This window comes from Mirounga angustirostris, unplaced genomic scaffold (genome assembly GCF_029215605.1).
Source record: "Mirounga angustirostris isolate CCGP_5_RB_7025 unplaced genomic scaffold, mMirAng1.0.hap1 SCAF_5, whole genome shotgun sequence".
NCBI classification, from domain to species: Eukaryota; Metazoa; Chordata; class Mammalia; order Carnivora; family Phocidae; genus Mirounga; species Mirounga angustirostris.
In genome coordinates this window covers 28,636,687-28,660,559 of record NW_026991713.1, presented here as the reverse complement: position 1 = coordinate 28,660,559, position 23,873 = coordinate 28,636,687, and the positions used below count along the sequence as shown (strand labels likewise).

General features: G+C 38.0%; 1 long non-coding RNA gene across 1 annotated transcript; it reads left to right on the top strand.

The window, feature by feature from the left end:
* Positions 1-469: 469 nt before the first annotated feature.
* LOC123843440 (uncharacterized) lies at positions 470-23,865 on the top strand. Its single transcript, XR_006790585.3, has 3 exons — positions 470-742; positions 23,104-23,206; positions 23,830-23,865. It is a non-coding gene; the product is annotated as an uncharacterized LOC123843440 (long non-coding RNA).
* The last annotated feature ends 8 nt before the right edge of the window (positions 23,866-23,873 follow it).

The window sequence follows — 23,873 nt, the reverse complement described above, 5'->3', positions numbered from 1 at the left end:
GCTAATCAAAAAAGCCTGCAGCTTTTTCAATTTTCAAAAAGAGAGCACTATGTTTGAGGTTTTATAAGCCATGCTAAATGTCTTCAGTTCTCTGGTGACTTTGATAAATTACTTTAAAGGAGTTTTGTTATAAAGAAACAAATCCCCAGGATATATAGTTCTCTCATTGCCTCATCTCCTTATTTCTCACATGATTGCCCTGGGACTCTCTGGGAACATCTGGGAGAGCTCTGATTACAAAATCCAAACTGTTTTTAGCACAGAGCAGTTTGTAATTCTGATTTCCTTTCATGCTGAATCTTGTGTTCTCATCCCTTCTTCACTCCTTTCAGATAGAAGCCATGTTCCAAGATCTCTTTTAAATAGGCTGAGTAAACTTGAGTTCCATGGACTTAGTTTTTCTCATCACTTAAGGGAGATCTGATATAACAGTTTTCATTACATCTCAATTGATATCATATAGGGTGAGGCAATTTAATATAAAGAGAGATGAGGGATATACTATAGGGATCTTGGTTTGCAAAGCCAATTTCTTAATTTCAGTGGTGGAGCAACAGATATAGTTCCTGTAGGAATTGGTTCACACACTTATTAGGACCTTGTACTCCAAATGTCAGCTTGGAATTCACTGAAGTTCGAGACTGCATGACGCTTTATTCCTGTGTGTATGCCTAATGCAGAGACGGGCATACAACACTCAATCATTGTTTCTTGAAATGAATTTATAGGCATTGATAAATAGGTAAGTAGATAAATTGGTAAATAATTATATTTTAGATTGTGCATCCTATTCTCATTTTTAAGATACTTGGTATTTTTTTTTTTTTTTGTTAGTGGTGATGATGGCACACTTCTGTGAATGTACTAAAAAAAAACCCCACCGAATTGTATACCTTAAGATGGTGAATTTTATGGTATGTGAACTGTATCTCAATATAATTTTTCAAAATGATCTTTATTTTTGTAAATACAATCTTTGTTTTTTAAGCCAATTTGAGGTAGATATTCTGTTTCTGGTAAACAAAAGCCTCCTCTCTGATACTTGGTGGGGCTGCCCTATCCTGATATCTGTTTCATTTCACTGCCAGAAAGGCAGTCTGGTGATGGTGATGAGGCCTGGCTGGCGATGCTTGGGCCTCTGGGACCAAGGATAGCCTGGAGAGCTGTGTGAAAGACCAGAGGTGCCCCCTCAACTTCTGAGAAAGACAGAGTCCCACGCTCTTGCCAAAATGTCCTGGGTCTTGCTGCCTCAGGGCTGCTCCTTCTGTGGCTTTGGAGGACCAGAGACTGCAGAGAGATCCCATCAGATTGGCTCATGAACTGCCATCTCCCCTTTGTAGTTCACTGGCCAGCCCATATTTTCAGATGCCCACATGGTAAAAGCAATGACCTCTCCTGGTTAGTAAAATTTAAAGAATCAAAAGCTAATGAGATAGGTATAATTTTTGAGAATCTGTTTTTGTCTGCTATATGGGATATTAAGGTAAAATGACAAGTTGTCTTAAGATGGTGCAGCCCTGTACAGAATCATAGCTATGGCTTATTTAGCTTTGCTGTATGTGCCTAGGATTTTATAACCATTATTTAATAATCTCAAAACAAGCTATGAGTTATGGCATTATTATTCCATCATGTAAAAAAGGAATTAAAAAATGGGAAATTTAAATAACTTCTCCAAAACTCCATGGTTGAGATTTGAATTCAGATATTGACTCCAAAACCTGGATCCTTAGCCATTATTGTTGGAACTAGCACTGAACTGAGAGAGGAAATTTTATACCACACCTTGATAATAGCTCTGTGTCACCTTGGGCAAATGATTTAAAATTCTTTGACATCTTTCCCATTTTGAAAATAAAAGTGGAACCAGTTAACATATAAAGTCCTTTTCGGTTTTAAGTGTCTTGATTCAGTAATCATAGATAGCTTTAGTTAATTTCAGTCACTGTTGTTTCTTTTCTACCAAATGCACAGTTGTGACAAAGGCAATGAAACCCCAGCCATACATGAGCACTCTTACCCATGAATACATAGGAAATAGGTGACTTATGTATTAAGTCACTTTTGACTATATGGGAAATACAAGAAAATAAAATAGATTTAAGGCAGGAAGAATACACCCAATTAAAGGCTCTGATTTTACAAGTAAGGAAAGTTTTGGCCTGAAGAATTTATGACTTGCCCAAGTTACATAATTATTTTGTTGTCAGAGATTGGACTACATCCAAAATCTTAGTGTATTTTTCTTTCTACTACCATGTGATATTGATTCCTTTCGTGAAGAACTTAAGGTTCAGAAGAAAGACTAGAAGCATAAAGAGTAGTACACATAATTGTGAGAAAAAAAAAAAAAAAAACCTGAGAAATCTGTGTCCAAAACAAATCATTTATGTGTGCATTCACTCAAAAAATATTCATTGACAACCTCTGTCTCATTGCTTACATAAGGCATCATTCCTGACAACAAAGAGCTTCTTGTTTAGTGGAGGAAGCAGATAAGTAAATAGGCTGTCACAAAAAAATCATAATAAATCCTATGATGAAAGGAAGCACAAGATACTCCAAGATGGAATATCTTATCCAGATTGTGTCGGTTAAAACACTGATCTCCAATTTTTTTCTTATTTACCTTCTAAAAAGACATATACAGATTTAAACCATGTACTCTCTTGCCTATTTTAAGTTATCTTTTCATCAGTAATGCATATGGTTCCAAGAAACTTCAATTTCTAGCATATTATAAATATTGATTTTTTAAAAATAAAATTATGTCTCTCATTTAAATATATCTAATAAAATTTAAATTGCAAGACAGTACGTCACCCGCTATCATTCACTAAAGTATACATGAGCAAGCTCTTCTTTGGAGGGCAGAATTTTTTAATCATTCCTTTTAATCCTTGAATTCATATGTATATTTTAATTCCTCTATTGGAGTTTTTCAAAGGTAATAGACTAACACATGAAAATATTTTCTTGATTTTCTTAATATTATTTCCTCAAGAAAAATATTTACATAGATTACATAAAACTAAATTATAATTTTAATGCATAATTTTATATATAATACATAATCAATTATAGATTATGTAATTAAATTTAATGAAATAAAATGATTTATATTAATAATGCAAATGTATTAAATAAATTTAATTTATATATAATTTTTCAATTTCCTGCATTTTATGGCTCTAACTGGTAAAATATTTTGTCTAGAGTTAGTATTGTAGTGTTTATCACTACTAACTAATAAAAACAAAAATATATGACTAATTTAATGACATGGATCAGAATTATTTTCAATTATTTCATGTATTTGTCCATGAATATTAATTATTGCTTGAGTAAAGCAGCTTACAACATTAATTTTATTACTTTTTTTAAAATCATTTTTATGGAGGCTAACACTTATAAAACCTTTTTAAATAAAACTGTATGTGTGAATGGAAGAAATTTTTTAGAGCAGAAGTACCAATTTAAAAAATTTCTTTCCATTTATATGCCAAAAATCACATAATAACCTATCATCAAATATGCTTAGTAAACCAAAAGCTCAAATAGGCATTCCTTTAATTTTATTGAAAGCAAAGAATTGAAAACCATCTGACATTAAATGGATTTGTTATCAAGAGTTACTCACTTTCTTAGTTGCTGAAAGATACTGCCATAAAGCTTAATTAAATTTGGTCAAAGCATTTTTAATTTTGCTTGTTACCCTTTCATTTAGAGGCACATTTATGAAGCCACAATTAGGTAAAGCTGGGGATAAAATTTCATAAAATTGGGAATTTTACATTGTAGTATTTTTTCCTTCTGTAATTTTAATGTTGATTGGGTCAAAATATCTTAAAAAGATATGAGAAGTGTACGGAAAAATAAATCGTCCATAATTATATTAGTAATTTCTCTTTATGGTTAAAAACAATGATTGCAATTATGTCTTTGACATAATTTATATACTTTATATCAACTGAGGGAGGAGGAACTTAATTTTAATTAAATTAAACTGATTCTTAAGGCACAAGATATATTTATACATGGATAACCTTTTGTCCTAATCCTCCATGTGGATATTAACATCAAAGAAAAAAAAGAGAAAGAGAGATTGGGCTCCAAGTAATTGTGCAGCTTGCAAAACGTATATTAATAATTATTACCAATTGTATTATTAATTATTGACATATTTGCAGAATCCACAATTTTCTATAAATAATTAGTAGGAATAAATAATGAACACATGTATATAGGACTGCAAGGAATTTGGGAAATATGGAGAATTGCCTCTATTTGAAAAATGGATATATTAAGTATATGTTTAACTTTAAAAGAAATCACCAAATTTTTTTTTCAAGGGATTGTACCATTTTGCATTCCCAGTGAAGGTATATGAGAGTGCCAGTTCTTCCAGATCTTTGCCAATTCTTGTTATCACTAGCTTAAAAAAAAATTATTTATGTATTTGAGAGAGAGCGCGCAGAATAGAGAGCATGAGCACGGGGAGGGGCAGAGGAGAGGGAAAGGCAAATTCCCTGCTGAGCAAGGAGCCCGACACTTAAGACTGAGCCACCTAGAAGCCCCTATCACTAGCTTTCTAAATTAGCCTCTCCAATAGGTGTGCAGTGTTTTATATCATTGTGTTTTAATTTGCAGTTCCCTGACAACTTATGATGTGGAGGATACTTCCATGGTTTATTTGCCATTCATATGTCTCATTTGGTTAAAGAGCTGTTCAATTCTTTTGCCTTAAAAAAAAAAAAAATCAGGTTGTTTGTCTTGAGTCATAAGAGTTCTTCATATATATATATATATATATATATATATATATATATATATATTTTAAAGATTTTATTTTTTATTTGACAGAGAGAGAGATAGCGAGAGAGGGAACACAAGCAGGGGGAGTGGGAGAGGGAGAAAAAGGCTCTCCGCGGAGCAGGGAGCCCGATGCGGGCCTCCATCCCAGGACCCTGGGATCATGACCTGAGCGGAAGGCAGACGCTTAACGACTGAGCCACCCAGGCGCCCCTCTTCATATATTTTGGACAGAAGTTTGTTTTTGTTTTTGTTTTAATCAGAAGAATGTTTTGCTAACATTTTCTCCCAGTTAGTGGTATGTCTTTTCATTTTCTTAAGAGTATCTTTTGAAGAGTAAAAGATTTTTAATTTTTAAGAAGTCAAATTTTTCAGTTTTTTAGTAGTTTACTCCTAGATGTTTAGCCAAGAATTATGAGAATATATGCCCTAGCAATGACTTGTACTTAAATGTTTATAGCATTTTATTCATACTAGCTCCAAGTTGGAAACAACCCAGATACCTATCAACTAGTAAATGGATAAATGAAATGTTTTATATCCATACAATGGAATACTACCTAGCAATAAAAATAAATGAACTACTGATACACATAATAACATCAATGAATCTCAAATGTATTATGCTAAATGAAAATGCCCAACAGGAAAGACTATATGCCATATGCTTTCATTTATATGCAATCTTACAAAAGACAAAACTATTCAGCAGAAAGCAGATCACAGTTCCTAAAGGCTGGAGAGAGGGGGAAAGGGCTTTTTATGCCTACTGAGCAAGGACTCAGGTGAAGGTACAAGTAATTCATTTTGGCTAAAGGACAGAGGGCATTGGCTTGGGATGAGGGTGGACCATGAGCTCTGATGGAATTGATCACTTAAGCATATGTTGTATGGACTGAGGGGAGAAGGCCACCTGACAGCTACGATGTTATAAAATCCAACTGTGAGGGAAGAAATGTCATAACTAGCATTAAGAGAGTAACAATGAAGTAACAACATATGGTTAGGAAAGTAATTGGTTATTTCCTTTTTTAACTAGAAGGGATCTCTAATAATAAATTCAAAATAACAAGTTGAAATTCATGATCTCAGAAGACCATGAGTGTAAGGGAAAGAAAAAAAAAATACATATCCAATCACAGTTTAAGTATCAGGATTCACTCTTTAATGTTGCATCAGAAATATACTCTGAATATTCCAGCATTGTAATGAGTTGGAATAATCAGTAACTTCAAAAGAAACATTAATTTCCTAAGCCAGGTCTAAAATCCTTTTATTAATAATTCAAAATAGATAGAAATTATATTCATGTCTTCTGGATCCTGATACTCATTTAAACAGGTTACCTCAAAAGATGAAAGAAATTTAATTAATACTGAGTTTAGGGATCTAAATATATTATTTTAAGAGGTTGAAGATTTTTAAGTCAGAGGCAGTTGTTAGTGGATATATTCTTCGTTCATGCTTTGGCCAAAACTACATGAAGGGTTTTGTTTGAGGGGAAATTAAAAGAGGATTTTGCTCAAGAATTTAATTTCCTAAATCTGACTTTTTTTTTTCTTTTTTCCCCCCACAGCAAGTCAGCACAAAATTTCAGAATTAGATTCATCTGGCATTATTCTTCTACAGAAAGACTCGAAGCTAAAGGATTTGTTGTGTAGCTGAAAGCGTATTTGTTTATTGATCTTTAAATTCATGCCTTTGGGATGGTACCTTGATAGGCTATCCAATATTTCCAGTGAGATTAAGAAGTCAGGGGAAATCATAAGGTTGGAATCAGTATCTCCAATGTTCCTTAAATTCATGGATTATTTTCAACTCTTCTGAAAAATCAGAAAACTTGGTACAATTTCCAGTTGCTCTAAGGTTAGACTGACATTAGTCATCCCTTCCAATGTTTTATCAGGCCATCTGCTTTCACATGGTGTATGTAGCATGTGATCCAACTCCTGCCGTGTGCATCCCATGGTCACTCCAGCACCTACTTCACTGTGAAGTGGGCCCCTTGGTCAAACGGTATTCTGTGTGAGACTCCCTGTTTGTAGATCTTGCACTATATAAGCCCCTGAATAGTCACACCTGGAATATGTATGGATTGTTGTGAAAACAAACACTAGCCCTTCTAGAATGAAGGGGGTAGATGACTTGCCACAAACGCCCAGTTAGTCCTCTTGAGCAATAGTGCCATACCAAGATCTCAGTATTGGTCTCTGTGACTGGCAGGGTAGACATTCTGGACATTCTGAATTGCCTGTAATCTTAGTAAATGGGAGCCCATGGAGCCGATGCCCATTTCCATCTCTGCCACCATGGCTACCCTGGTCCTGTGCCCATTGTGTCAGTTCTGGGATAACTAAGTACAAAGACTAGCTGAAGTATTTTGTCTACTTGGTTGTGCAGTGCCTCCTCCACAGTGGATGTTTTCTGGTGGATGTTAATACACAATGGCAAGTTTTCACACTTCATGCCCATTTCCTTATGTTCATTCACATGCTTCTGCTCCAAACATCCTTGTTTCTGATCTTCTAGTTCTTTCCCTTCCAGTATGGTTATAATGCATCCCTTGTTCATTTTTGGTTTTTACCTTCCATAAACCAAACTTAAGCTTTTGTTCTTTTTTATCTGGATGTACAAGACCTTCCTGTGGCCATAGGTGAAATGATAACTGAAGGAAGGTCACTGGAGCAACTCTGGTGGGTGCTTTGGGGATCTGGGCCACATGGGTTTCTCAGGTCCTCGAAAACTGCTCAGACTCAATTCCATTTTCTTCTTAGGATGGACTGTCTTGGGCCCTTTGATACTGGTAGGTTTGATATTGCTTGGTAGGTCTGACAGAACCCAGCTTATACTAAGCAGTTTCAGAGACATGGTCACTGGGTGCCCTGTGGTAAATTGTTCTACACCTTCCAGGGCCCTGTTAACTGACCAGGAGCTATTTATCAAAAGGAGTAAAATTGCCCTCTGCTGATGGCATGACCACAGGCCAGAATCACAGGAGCTTGTCATATTCTCTCTCTGGGGCTTATCATAACGCCACACTGCATCTCTTTTAACCATTTACTCTTCAAACACACCTGGGCTCCATCATGTGGCCCAAGTGGCAGGGCTTTTTGCACTATAGCCTAAATTTTCTGCAGATCCATTTATTGCTTCTGGCTTTACTCAGAGCTGGCAGCCTTCTGTGTCACTTAGTATATTAGCCAGAGAAGTAGACCTAGATGTAAAATCTGTTGCCTCAGATCCTAAAAGCCCCTCCAAGCACTATGCTTCCTTCTCAGTAGTAAGGGATTAAAATACAGAAATTTATCTTTTACTCTGTAGGTGTTGTATCGGCATGCCCATCACCATTCGTCCCTGTAAATTGTACTGAATTGTCATGTCCTTGAATCTTCATAAGTTTTTTTCTCACTCTCTCTGGAGTGCATGTATTTTACCTAAGCTTCAGAATCTTAATAAACCCTTGCTCATTCTAATTAAACTACAAAATGTCATCAGTATAACGGACCAAGGTAGTATTCTGTAGAATATTTCTCTCACATGATATTTGTATCTCTTTGGACTACATTATGACAAAGGTTGAGAGAGTTAACATATTTCCAGACTGAAACTGTATATGAATATTGTCATTCATTTCAATGAAAGTGTATGATCTCTGTGGTTCTTATTTTTAGGATTTATTTATTTTTTATTTTTTTTGAAGATTTTATTTATTTGTTTGAGAGAGAGAGAGTGATCGAGAGTGAGAGAGCATGAGGAGGGGGAGAGGCAGAGGGAGAGGGAGAAGCAGGCTCTCCGCTGAGCAGGGATCCCGATGCGGGGCTCAATCCCAGGACCCTGGGATCATGACCTGAGCCAAAGGCAGATGCTTATCTGACTGAGCCAAGCAATGCCCCTTATTTATTTTTAGAAAAAGAGAGTGAGAGAGAGAGTGCACACACATGTGGGAGGGTCCGACGGAGAGGGAGTGAGAATCTTAAGAAGACTCTGCACAGAGTGCGGAACCTGACTTGGGGCTCAATCTCAGGACCCTGAGATCACGACCTGAGCTGAAAACAGGAATCCAAGGCTTAACTGACTGTGCCACATAGGTGCCCCATACAATCTCTGTGGTTCTTTATTCATTGGATAGAAAAGAAGCATTTGTCAAATAAATAGCTACATACCATGTCCCTTAGATTTTATCAGTTGGCTCTTAAAGGATACCAAGTCCAGCAGAGCAGTTTTGATCAGGATACCTACTGTGTTGGGCTTTGAGTAGACTATGGTCTTTCTGAGATCTATAGTTTGCACAGGAATCAAGAGTAACATATTAAGTGAATACAGGATAAGAACCATCACCACTGCATCTTTTAGATCTTCATGGATGGCATAATCTTCTTCTCATCTCACCCTGAGATTTGGTACTTTTGAAAATTTAATATCTTGATGTGAAGTGGAGAGAGGTTGGGGAGGTGTCATTGATCTTCACATGGCTTTCCTTGCTGTCATTGTTCTCATTCCACAGGTCTGAGACCCAATGTGGGGTTACCCCAATTGCCAAGTATGATAATCCCAACTATACATTCAATGGCCAGGAAAATGAACCCAATGGTCCTACTGAAAAATAGATTTTATCAGGACTTTACCATTTATTATCTGGCCCTTGTATATCACCCCTCTGATGGTGGGTCACAATAATGTTTCGGGTTTCCAGGTATCATATCCATTCATACCCAATGCCTAATAGTCTATGAAATGTCCGGATATTATCCTTACTCCAATGTACAGTCACCCTGAGTAAATGTTCATAGTTTCCCTTTTAAAAAATAAGAAATGGAAATCAGACATCAAAAAAAGAGATAACTATCCCGCTATAAATGGAATCATAACTCATGTTACTTACGCTGTTTACCTTAGTGATTCTTACATGCATGCAAAAAACATTAAGGTGTTATTTGGGGACAGACCCTGTGCTGGAACTTATATTAAAAGAGTTCAGACACAAAGCTAGGAGGTTCTGAAATTTGTCAAATTTCTCTTTGACAGAGCATATACATTTAAGAAATGATTTTTAAAAATGGTTCTTGGTAATTTAAAAGGATATAACCGTATTTTATTTACGATAGCAGTTACATTCTTTTAAGGAGTTCTAAGCTCCCTGTAATTACTGTTCTTTTTCTTTAAAAATGTATTGGTTCTAGACCTTTTAAAAAGGTTGAGACAAAGACATTTAAATAAATGTATTAAAATAATATTGATATTGACTTGCGGCTCTCACATATGTCCCCGCACAACTACATGAGGCGCCATTCACAGGGACTATGATGTGATTGGCAGCCCCTATTGTGTGCGATTATAGGTAAAAGCCCTTCAGTCCTGTTACTGAAACCACAGTGTAATTGTCGCCTACTGTTCAGGAATTGGTAGGAATGTTTTTGCCTCATTCGCACATTTGAAAACCTTAAACTTAAACTTTTGATAAATTCAAATGAGGTTATATAACCCATTTTATTATGCTTATGCATGATAAAGTTTTAATTTGGCAAATGTAAATATTTAAATACACAATGAGTTTTTAAAACATTGCTATTTCATTCTTTAACAACTAGAGCATTAAAAAGCAATTAAACAAGCAACAAGAAACAAACAAAACCAAAAGGGGTCCAGGTTCTAGGGCATGTCAGTGAGGTAGAGCAATTGTTACTATTATCATTTGCATCTATCGTTAAAGAAAGTAAGTGAATTGCACGAGACCATATGCTGGATCACAAACACAGCTTCTTTAATGTTAGTTGGAGGTCAAACTCCATCTCTGTGGGAAGATGAGGAAAGAAAACAAAAGAATTTTCTATCCTGGCAAGGTGGGTGCTAGCACTTTGTACCCTTGGGAAGATACTTGTGTCTCATAAACATTCATTGTGTTCAGCCCTAGGGATATAGGAAGGAATGTGATATCTCCTTTCTCATGCTGATTAGACTTGTAAAGGAAGACCAAAAATGTGGTAATTAATTGCAATTATTTCTATGTATTCTACCCATAATAGGCCATGTGTTACATACTCTGTGCAACTACAGTAGTCACTTGCCCATGAAACAGGCCCTGCTTAGGGGATTATTTCTGGAGACAGAGGGAGAAACCTAGAGTAGTATTTATTGACTCCTTAGCATCCATTCGGTCCCATCCCATTTGACTTTGTAAGCTTGATTGGATTAAGGTGGAAATAACCTCATCTTCAGAGCCAAGTGGAGCCTAACTAAAATAAACCAATTATTGTAATCTTATCCCTTTTACCTCCGTGAGACTTGCAATAACACAGGCCTACACAAACAGGCTAGAGCTGTTTCTAGATCCAAGTGATCCATTTGGCCTGGTCCAATCAGATTGGAATACAAGACTATTTTGACTGTTTGGGAAAAAAGGTCTTCCTCTAGGTGGTATGATATTCAGAGATGAGGGTTGGAACTTCTGTATGCCATTTTTCTACCATGAAGGAAGCCAGCCTAAAAACTTAGCTCTCAGGTAGTTACAGGCCTACTTCCTTCAAGTCTTTATTTTAAGCCAGTAGAAATCCCTCATGGCTGCTAGGCATGGGAAAAGAAATTGAAGTGTAGACTGGAATACAACATGAGGCCTTAAAGCAGCATTTCAAAATTCCAAATAAAAGAAATAAAAAAGGAGACAACTATTTGATCAATGTAGGCACAAGCCAGGCAGATACAACAATAGAAAAAGAAAATGCCACAAGAACAAAATGTTGTTGAAAACTGACCTCCGTGCTTCGGAGCCAAAATATAACTCCAAGACAGAGTTTGGGATAAAGAGGAACAAAACCTTTATTGCTTTGCCATCGCCAAGGAGGCTGCAGCAGGCTGTGGCCTTCTGAATCTGCAAGCCTTTCTGGAGGAAGGGCCCGGGAGATTTTTGTAGGGAAATACAGGATCTAGCCAGTTTCAACAGGAATTGTGTACATGCTGCCAGGCTCGTTAGTCATTTTCAGGGTGGTACTGGGTTCCTGAAATCAAAGGCTAGGAAGGGAGGACGGGAGGCTTGCAGAAGAGAGGAAAAAGGTTACTTTAACATCAAGCTTTGCTGAAGCATCAGTGCAGCCATTTTGATTTTTGTACAACTTTGTGCTTTTAAGTGGTTTCGAAACAGGAAGTGTAAACTGTCATCTGGTTGTTCTCAAGCCTGAATGTTCCCCTTTGGCCCCTCCTGGGGCCTTGATATGTCAATTGCAGCTGCAAGTAGGAGTTTTGAAGAGGGAAAATGGGGAATCCTAAGAATTGGGGGCAGTGTGGAAAAGGCAGGAGGAAAAAGAAGAAAGAATAAAAGTAAGAAAGAAAATGATACACAAAAGATTACTGAGTTATTTAATTATATTTCTGTCATACACAGAGATGGAAGATGACATAAGAAATAAAGACAGAGGGGCGCCTGGATGGCTCAGTCGTTAAGCGTCTGCCTTCCGCTCAGGTCATGGTCCCAGGGTCCTGGGATCGAGCCCCACATTGAGCTCCCTGCTCAGCGGGAAGCCTGCTTCTCCCTCTCCCACTCATGCTTGTATTCCCTCTCTCCTGCCTCTCTCTGTCAAATAAATAAATAAAATCTTAAAAAAAAAAAAAGAAATAAAGACAGAAAAATTTATAATGAATATGGAAAGAACACTTGCTCTGCTCCTCTTTGGTAAACTTCCTTTTATATCCCTCCATTAGGTATTCCAAATCTGTTCCACTTCCCAAAAAGTCCCTTCCAATCCATGAGTGGCCCACTCTAAACAGATTATTTCTCTTATTACAGAAAAGTGACGTCATCAGGACCAAATGACTTAGCATTCTACCATTCTAATTACAATAGTTCCTCTCTCCACAGATGGTTTTTTCCTTCTCTCAAGTCTCCAGAGCCGGTTTCCCACATCTTTCTGGGCGCAAAAGCCCCCCCGCCCCGTACTCTTCATCTCCTCTCTAGACCTGGTTTATCTGTTTTCCCTTCAAACTTTTATTTTCTATAGACTCCTTCCTTTCAGCTTAGACATACACTTGATCTCTCTGTCTTTGAGAAGTTCTTCCAATATATTGTATTGCTTTCTTTCTAGCTTTTTTGGCAAAAAAACAAATATACACTTGCTTCTTCCACTCATGCAATATTCCTGGAGGGGCATTGGCAGGTAATAAATGATCTGACTACCAAATCCAAAGGACTGGGCCTTGCTATGACATTGTATTTTGTAATTATTCCTTCTCTGCAGGAACTCTATGCCCTTGGTTTCCCTGACATCTTCTCTTGGTTATCTTCTCATCTGTCACTCACTGGCCAGAATTTTTCCACTTGCTATTTGAACTTCTATGTTTCTGACTTCAGGTCTCTCAGTCGGTAGCTCTCCCCTAGAAAACCTGAATTCCCAGAACCTACACGCTGGTACCTTTGCATCTCTACTTTAGACTTTTGTGCAAGTACCCGACTCATCGAACCTATTGCCTACTAGATACTTGCACTAAAATATCTCACCGGAAGTTGTTTTCTCTACTCATGGCTGAGCTTCTGTCTCTTATTTCCTGTCCTCATGAGGGGCACACGTTTTCCCAGCAAGAACTGTGGGAATCCAATCCACATTCATCTGTCATTACCTTCTCTCGATTAGTCACTAAGGTTTTCCCATCCCTTGCAAGTGCTGCTGCAATAGCCTCCTGTCCAACTGTTCTTCTTGCTTCCAATTTCACCCTGCCCCATCTCTTCCTCCACATGCTGCCAGGAGGGATATCTCTAATAAAAGTGAAATATAAGTCTGATCATGTCATTTTCTTATTCAGAATTCTCTAACAACACCCCGTCACCTGCAGGATTAAAGCTAAGTTATTGCTCAATGTCTTTGGCAGACATACAAGAACATGCAGCTTTGGTGCTTATATACTTGTCCAGCCACATCTAGCTTATTAAGCAAACTGCTTAAAATTCTCCAAACACTTAATGCTGCTTTAAAATCTTGAATTTTTGTGCATGTTATTCCCTCTGACTAAACTGGCCTTTTCTTTATCTTTTCAACTTTAAAAAAGTCCCATGCATCTTTCAAAACCCTGACAAATGCCACCCACTCAAAAAAAGTGATCCCTATCCCCTGACAGAATCCATCCTCCATCCCCAGCGTATTGCCATTGTATCTTAAATCTACTTCTATTCTTGCACTTCTCACCTAATACTGCAATTTTGCTCACCATCTTTCTCCCTTGTTACTTATGGCCTCATTGAAGGTAGGGACTTTGTCTTATTTTGGTTTTTATTCCCAGAACCTAGAACAGTCTGATCCATAATTTATCACAACAAACGTTGGCTCAAATAAATTAAACTCCAATGCATGAGAGACTTTTATGGCCCACAGAATATTTTATACAAGCATCCAAAGGAGCTTCTATGTAAGCTTCAGATGGTGAGGGAACATGGATTTATTCTGAAGACTGTACTACTACAAAACAATTAGGGCTTTTTCCACACAGCAGATTAAGAATAAAGGCCTCTGTTCATCATTTTCAGTAGTACAGTAGTGGGTCAAGTCACAGCTGGGTCCTGATAAAAAGATCCCGGGATATATGAGTGGTTTCAGGAAAATTAGCAGATGGATTAAGAGCGTTAGCTAGAGAATAAGGAGTCTGTTGTGAGGGCAAGGTGATGCATACGGCATAGATACCAGGTGTTGTTTTAATCAATTGACAGCAATTTTGATGAAAACAGGGACTAACCAAAGACATTCTATAGATGTGGATAAAGAAGCATACCTAAGTGAGGCAACCACGGGGCACTGTTATTTTATACAACAAAAATTGGATTTGCGAGTGAATTCCAACCGAATCTTGGTAGACTTTTGATAGCACTGAAAATCACCAAATAACATACATGCAGGCAAATGGGAATTAAGAACTTTCTCTTAGAGTTGAAAGAGTGAGGATTTGGATATTTAAATGAACGTAAATTGTGAAATGTGGAATTAAAAATGACACCTATAATAACATTCATTTGCTACAGCCAGCCTCTTCCTATTTTAGGTCACTTTCTTTTCTGGTGAATCTTGGTGGGGGTGGAGGCTACCCCCCATAAAAGTGAAAACTCATTTTCCCAGATGCAGCCTCCCCAGTTTTTAACTCTTTGCCTCAAAGGCATTTAATGCGAAGAAGCAGGACTGATGGGAAATACATTTTTTAGCAAGAATAGGGCTGCAACTTTAGCTGCATCAAGTTCCAGAAAAGACAATAGCTGGGATTCTGTCAGCCTATCCAAGTTCTACACTTGTGGCTTCCGTGGTAGCACAGCCGTGCTTGTACTTAGTAGTGGTTGCATGGAGGTATTTATGGGGCCGATTCCCTGACATCACTTTAGAGGTTATTTTTGATGGTGTGGTCTCTAAACACAAGGTATTTATCTCTAAATATTCTTTCATAAATTCCTCTTCTACTTAAATTATCCCAAGTTGATTCAGGATATCTAAAATTAAACATCTTGACTGGCCATCTCCCTTTCTAACAAATCCAAAAGTGTAATCTCCTCTTGAGCATGTACTGCATGTGCGGAACTATATTACGTGCTAGGGCAAAAGGGTGAAGGTGGAAGTGAATAACAAAATATAAGACCCAGGCTTGCTCTCAGGGGAAAGCAGCCTCAAAGAATCATAAACTGAGCTAGGATGATATAAGCAGCTTTGCTGTTCAAAAGTAACAGTCATTTCTGATTATGGAAACACAGGGGGATTCATAAAAGAGATATATTTGTAATTAATTCTGGGAGAATGAGTAGGATTTTTGATAGGGCCATGGCTGGAGTGAAGGAAGTGGGGATTGCTATTGAGGGATGCGAGGTTGAAGGGACAATGTCATCAAAAGCAGATAAGAAAAGATAGACAATGTAAAATGCATAATGTTGGCTACTGTTTCAACTATAATCAAGTACTGAGGAACATGGTCCACTTTAAAGATGATGGTCTAATTATTTTTAGAAACAGGAGAGTTCCCAGGCACACACCTCAGAGGGCTCAAGCTTCTCTCACAGGTCTGAGTTCCAAGGGCCCCATTCCGACGCCTGTCAAAGTGCAGATAGTTCTGTAGACCCTCAGCCTTGTAGATTCCAGTCCCTTGGGCAGGAGCTGATGTGCTAAGCCCACCTCAGCCTGGTTCTTGTCTCCTGTTGTCCAGAGTTACACAAATCGTGGGTCAAATGATGACTTTCAGCTTTTTTTAGAGTGAAATATATTTTTTTTCAAAATAAAAAGTATTCAGAAGCCCAATATTTCAAACAGATAAAGAGAATTTTCTCTGGTGGATGGAGATATAGATCTCACCAAGTCATACACTTTGACACTTCCCCTTGGAACTTCTAAGAATATGAAGAATTAAGGTTTCTAAAGCAAGCTACCCCTTGCTTTAGAAACCTTAGCAAGCAAGTAATCGCTTTAGAGGAATCGTGATGAGGGAATCTCACTAACATATGTTTGATTTTTAAATGGGCTATATCAAAGCCTCTTGGACTCACCTAATCTATGTTGTGATTTAAAGGGGGAAAGGATGAACAAATAAGCTACACATATAAAGGTATTATGGAGACTCATTAAAATTAAGAAGGAAAGAAAGAAAATATATGTTATAACTTGGGGAATAAAGACTTTTTAGATATAAAATAATAATAATAATAGGTAAAGGTAAAAAAATGTTATGTTACTTAGTTTATTGTTAAAGATCAAGGTGCAACTGTGGAAAGTTTGTTGTCACTGGTTATAGAAGTAAAAGCATGGGCAAACATATGTGTCTATTGCTTTTTCAATAAAATAATCTGTGATAAGTGTAACTGAAGTTGTACTTTTCAGTGCCAACAGTGTGATAATATAAGTCAATCTTTGATTTTTGGGGGGAGGGAGGGGATTAAGACACTATGAAATGCACTGAGCTATAATGTCACAATTCAAGTACCAGACCACCCAAGAGCTAATTGGACTCAGAAAAGGGTGTGTTCTGTTTGGATGATGTGTGTGTGTTTTCTGGAAGAAAGAAGTTTTCAGAATGCAGTATGCTAATCTATACATATATGCCTTGAAGCGTGGAGTGAATTCAAGCATGTTTATTCAGTTGTCTATGCCAAACCAGGCAAGGCAAGATGTTTCTCAATCTCCTTTAAAGCAACAAATCAGAGTGTTTTCTTGGAAAGGATCATCTGAGGGGTGGTAATCTAGGGTCTTACATTGCCACCCAGGAACTACAAAAACCTAGGTAGGTATCAACCTATGTTTTCTTCCTTTTGCATCATCTCTTAGTTGTGCTTCTCTTCAATTCTGGAAGGAGACTAAAATATAAGAGTAAAAAAGAAAATGTACCTGGGTGTCATCAGTTGTAGATAGGAATAGAAGAAATTTGTTTTCTCATGATATTAGGAGAATTTCCACTAAAAAAAAATTGGTATGCATATATATATATATATATATATACACACACACACACACACACATATATACATATACATATATATATAAGTATATATATATATATATTTATATAAAGCTCTCACCATGTTGCCAAGCAATATTTTAGGCACAGTTAAGGTCCCTACCTTCCAGGAGGGTGAATAAAGAGGAAAATGAGACAACCTTAGACTGCAATAATTGGCATAGAGGAAAGAAACTGGGTAATACGGTAGTAACTAGGAGCAGGTTTTCTTTCTTTGTGTTTTCATGTAATTAACTTCATTTCGTCTTCATTATAAAGAGGGTTCCCAGGGAAAGCTTTTTAAAAAAATTTTTCTCTTTTTTGTTTATTCATTTGAGAGAGAGAGAACAGGAGCAGAACAGGGAGGAGGGTCAGAGGGATAGCGAGAAGCAGACTCCCTGCTGAGCAGGGAGCCCGAGGCAGGGCTCCATCCCAGGACCGCAGGACCCCAGGATCATGACCTAAACCAAAGGCAGACCCTTAACTGACAAAGCCATGCAGGCATCCCCAGGGAAGGCCTTTCTAAAGAGGTGTTATTAGATCACAGTGCTGACTAAAGTTAAGTTGCATGTCATGTGAAAGTTCTAAGGAAAGAATCCTTCAGGCAGAGGATCAGCATATATAAAATTCTGAGCAGGAAGCAATTGGGCCTGATGGGAAGAGGGGCACGGAGTGCACTGGGGAAGGTAGATAATGACGTCAGAGGGTAGAGAGCTGGGCAGCAGTCAGACCAGTTAGACCACTGAAGAGATTGAGCTCAACTCCAAGAACATTTGGAAGATACTCAAGGTTTTTAGTAGGGAAGATGACCTAGGGTGGGTGGCTTTGTAAAAGAACACTTGGGTTCTCTGCGTGGAGAATGGCATGTGTTAGCAGAACCAATGGCAGCTGAGGGACGAACTGGAGGCTGCTTTGGAGGCCCACTGGGAGGGGATGGTGGCTTACACTGGGAATGGCAGTGGAAACTGAGAAGAAAGCATATTCCAAAAGGGCTCTGGAGGTGAGATTGATGGACTTCCTGCCACTTTACATGTGACAAAAGGGATGGGGGTTCACAAGGAGATGGAAAAAGCTCTAGAATGACCTCAACGGTGGTTTAAACAACAGTGTCTTTTTGCCTCCCATTTACTGAAATGGGGAAGGATATGGAGGAGAAACAGGTTTGTGGAAAGAATCAAGAGATCTCTGTTAAGCCTGAGGTGTTTCTGGAACATCTAAGTCAAGATGCCAAGCATACAGACAGATAAATGAGCAGGGCTCCCTCGTATACTTGTGCAGATGACATTTTACACGACCGCACCCGGTAGCATCTCCCCAGAGGTGGCGCCTCTTAAAAACTCTACACAAAGACTTAAGATAACGCTAGATGCAACCCTGCTGTGATGTGGGTCCATATTTTAAGCCTCCATACCCAAAGTGCCTTCCAAATCTAAATTCCATTTAGAGTATGCAGGACTTATAAACCTCAGCATAAGCTAATTCTCTTCCCTTTAAGCATTCTAATCTATAACATGCAGTATATTTCCATTATGTCCAGTTGGACATATTTTATTACTTACCCCTCACCTCAGGTGGCCTGCCTTCTGTAGTTTTCAGAAGGTTAATCCTGGGAGTTACATTGCATAAGACTGTTCTTTATTTGACCTGAAACATTCCTTCACTCCTCAAAGACAGACAGGATGTGGCCTAATAGGAAAGGGTTCATGAAGCTCCAGCCCTAGTACAGCTGGTGTCCATTCTCTGCCTGTGGCTGCCAACAAGGCTGGGAGATGGCTGCTCTCCTAAGCATGTCAGACGCTGCAGCTGGGGAGGTGCAAGTCTCTGGAAATAGCCTCTAATAGGGCCCCCAAAGTGGGTGGCATGTTTATCTTTCTCCTTGAAAAACAAAAGGTCAACTAGGAACACATGTTTCTATGACAACAATAAATTCAAAGGAGACGCTAAATCCCAGCAAATGGAGACACGGGGGGGAAGAGGGAGAGATAAGTTGGCCCATTTGGAGAAGGTAGGTCTTGGTAGTACATTGAGTTTCTTTTCATTTCAACTTAGTCCCCACCTGAACTTACACAGGAGTAAAGGCTTTCCTGAAGAAAATGTGTGAGAAAATGAATAATGCCCCAAAGAATATAACCTGAACCTATAACGTATAACCACTTAAGAAGGAGGTGTTAATCTGGTACAACAAACTAGTGATCTTTTGTCAGTAAATGATGCTATTGATTTTCAAAATGGGTATTTTAATTGGTAGTATTAGAAATGACTTAACCTAGTCTGCCTTCTGCACTTATTGAAGAGCCACATTTATGGATATGTTATTTAAAAAATTATTTTGTCATTAGTATTTCAAATGACAATGGTCCAGCCTAGTTTATCCTGCCATGATTTTGCTAGTTTTCAGCACATGGGTAACCAATAGATGAAACGTGGCAGTACTTCCACAACATTACATGCTAAGATGGCAGGAGGAGGGAAACAAAAACAGTAAGACTCAAGTAGAAAGGAAAACCAAATGGAAGGAAAATCCTATTCAGAACACTTAATATCTAAAAGGAACAGAGAGAGTGAAAAGGATTGTGCAGAAGAATAATACCATCAGGACAGTATTTTGTGTCATTTCATTCAATGTATAAAAATGGAAGAAGAAATACTTTACAGAGTATTACAAAGATGTTCTCTAAACTATCTCAGAAAAAGCCAAAAAAAAAAAAAAGACATGGAATAGAACTTATTTTTATTTTTAAAGTCACAAATCTAATGTGTCTTTCAAAAATTTCACAAGAATATATAGGACAACAGTGGAATTCCCTACACTGCTGTATCCTCATCTCCACTGTAAAGGGAGTCTCTGGTAAAAGTTTGTTGCATAATTTTCCAGAGTTATTCTGATTGCACTTTAAGGAGGCTTGGAGAGGAGGCAGCATGAGGTAGTGGAAAAGCACCAAGATGGAAAGGTTACTTCCCAAGGTCTGCCACTCTGTGGCTTTTGGAGAATCGATTTATGTCCTTGACACTCTGGTTCCTGATGTGTAAAATGAAGTAGTACCTGGGAAAGGTGGGGTGAGATTTACCACTAGCCACAGGCTACTGGAAATCTGTAGGGATATTTTTGGCAATTTCGTTTGTCATAATAACTAGGAGAGCTACCTGATACTTGTGTCCCCAAGGACAGGGATGCTAAGCATTTCCAAAGCACAATAAAGAATTTTCCCAATCTAAATCCCAGTAGTACCTTCTACCCGAAGAAAATTAGGAGCATTACTGAGGTCTTGTCCGATAGACAAGGCCTGGCGTAGAACAGTTGCTGGTGATGTCTACCAACACCAACATTTGTTGGCTTACCAAGGGAATTTCCTTCTCAGAAACAAAAGTTTTGTATAGCCCATAAGTGTTTTGTTTACATTAAAATGGTTTCCTTTGTGTTCTAATTCAATAGAAAAGGTGGTTTTTAAGTCTAGAAATAGTCTATTATTTTGGTGATCTCTCAGCTTGCATTTTGCTTTTATTTAAGTTTTTAAGATGGTCTGCTAGGAAATCAGTTGTTTTGATTATTCTTTTCCTTTCTCTTTTTCTTTTGGTATTATGTACATCTCATTAGTTGTTCATTTGTATAGGAGTTTGCCTCTTTTATCACACATACAAATCCCAAAGAGAACACTACAATACATATAAATGTCCACCCCAGCCTAAAAGCCTCAAAGTGGTTGCTGCATCCAAGTGATTTCTAAATGAGTATTTAATATTCAACTGTTGTGTAAATCGCTCCACGTGCTCCACAGGGGCCCCATAGTCAAACCTTTTTCCTATTAATTTTATTTTAAGAAGCTGACCTAATAACAATAATGATAGTGATCAAGAGGTATAGAACACTATTTTACACCTGTATCAAGTAAGTGGAAACCTATAGCTTATTCTAATACTTTCACAAAAATTGCCTTATGGGATGCAACGAATTTGGGCGATGGGGTAGACCAAGTACTAGTATTTTCCTTTTGTAATTAAGAAAGGAAAGGAACACAGCAGAGTTAACTTGACATCCAAAGCATCTTCTTATAACAAACTCTTTTCTTCAAGGGTTTAAAAAACACCATTATGAACTTTACTTTTTTTTTCTTTCTTTTGCAAATACACTTAATCTGGCAAGGCTCTTTCACACAGCAATAAATAGCATTTGTTATCTTTGAGGGAAAGCCAGCTGGTCTCCGTCCTAGTCCTGAAGTAAACAGAAGGCTGCCTGCTTGCCTTGAGTCTGCTTTTGCTAATTAGAGAATTTGTGGTCTGTTTCACTTTAAGGACCTTCTGGAAAATAGTAGCTCCCTTTTACCCTCAAGTTTCTACGCAGCTCTGTGTTAGAAGCTTCTCCTTGAGTACCCTCCTCTCTTCCATAGGGATAACAGTGAAAAAATCCCTAAGACCCAAGGATCATAGGGAGCAGGAGCAAAAGAATATCTGGATAAGGAATTAATCCATATATGGAATGAGAACCATGAAGAGTTTTCATTTCTATCCTAATTTAAACTAAAATAAAAATCCAGCAAAATCCTTTGACTTTACAGGCTTAGTGTAAAGCACTAAAGCACTAAAGATGTCTTCCTTGTTTTTTAGTTGAAAATCTGGAAGATCAAGAAAAAAAAAAAATCCTCTTTCTCACCTACTGCCACTCAGCCCCCACTACAATTTATTTGGCCAAGAGTAAGATATTAAAGCTTGAGCTTCCACAAGCTGTTTCTTCCCCCACAACCCTCACAACCCTCACTTCAGCTAAAGAATATTCGGTCTGGCCAAGAGACTTACTTTGGATATCTGTATGTAAATCGAGGTTGCAGCAGTTGAGGGGGTAGGAAAAAGGCAATGAAGGGAAAATAGAAGATTACCATAAGCAAAAGTCAAGGTAGAATTCGGGATAGTTCACAAAAAAGAAACACTTGGGAGAGCTACTTCTTTGTGGGAGATACTTCCAAATAAGAGATAGGACACGTACTAGAAGTTTTCCCAAGTGTTAAGAGTATATTCTCCATCTCCTGCTCTTTGGTAATTTCAAGAGAGTCCCCAGTACAAATGCCACATGCTTTGAACTGCTTGGTTGACAGGTGTTGTGTGAGTGACAGGGATGTTGGCGCCGGACCGTGAGGAAACTAGTCTTTACGTGCATTACACTGAAAGGCTGAAATTTCCTTTGTGGACGACTCATCAGTGCACTCAATCCACATTCAAAAATGTTCACTGCCTACTCCCCAGAGTTGAATGTTTCTCACTATGAAGCAACAGTAAGTAGGAAAGGAAAGGACAAGGAGGTACACGTGCTCACAACAAACACGTCTATACTCTTTGCTGCTTCTCTTTACTTAACTCTCCTTGAATACTTTTTATGTCATTTTCTTTACATATTTTCTTTTCTTTTTGCCCTCTGAAACTTTCTTGGTACTGGTACTCACTCAGATACTGAAAAATGTAAAATTTGGAAAATAAGGACTCTTCATGTTTCTCAAATTGATTCAGTATTTGAATATCCACCCTGTTTCCAGAATATGAAGGATATAAAGATGAACATGAAACATTCTCCACCTTTAATAAAAGAGTATTATACAAACGTACTGGCCCACATCATATAAAGATGAGATAAGGTATGTGCCTCCTCCACACACACACTAATAATCTAATTCTGGACAGAGATGAGAACTAAAACACAAGCCCTCCTAAAATCATGTTGTTACTGCCATTTATTATTCACTGAGTCCAGGAAGAGTTTGGGAAAAGAAAGACATCTGTCCATTTCCTGCTTATCCTATGACTTTATTAAAGAGCCATCTTTAGATAATAAGGGTTTTTCTAAAATATAAATTATTTATTTCTCTCTAGAGTCACATATGCTGACCAGAAGTCTCTACTATCTCAGGAATGATGTGGTTTTCAGGCACCACCATTTCTCCTAAGAAAACTTCCTGGACCTTGGGAAAACTGGGTAAAAAAACTTTTCAAAGTCCTCTTATTATCATTTCTTGTCCTGTCCAAGGGGTTGTTTTTCATCCACATTTTTCACATCTTTCCCTTCAGGCAGTTTGATAAATTGTGGCTTTTATGCTCATGGCCCCTCTTCTGAAAAATGAAATTAAAATCAAAAGGAAATTCACAATAACGATTTCTATAATTGGAACAAAGCCAGGGCTCTGCAGGATTTTATATTCAGAATAGTTATAAAAATTTGGCATCACTTGTGCCCCTACCTCTAAATTTGTGTGCAAATATGATAAATGATTAGTGTTTATGGTTTTAAAAATAAAACCTTGGAGGCCAAACCACAAAACATCCTTTCTGAAGTTGACAGATCATTGGGTATTTTGTCACTGATTCTCTGCCGGTCATCAATAAAATCCATCCCCTCCCCATGACACACACACTTAACTTTGACCCTCTGCCTTCAGTTTGTTACTGAGTTGAATTATGTCTCACCCCTGAGGTTACTTGGCAGCCCTCTCCAGTGGGGACTGTTTCTTCCCCCACAACCCTCACACCCCCAGATGGGCTCTTTCCTCCAACTAGATTTCTCCCAATCTCTCCAACTAGGTGTCCTCTCTGCTCTTTCAGAAGCTGCTTGGTCCAGGTGACTGACTCTCCTTCCTTCTTTACGT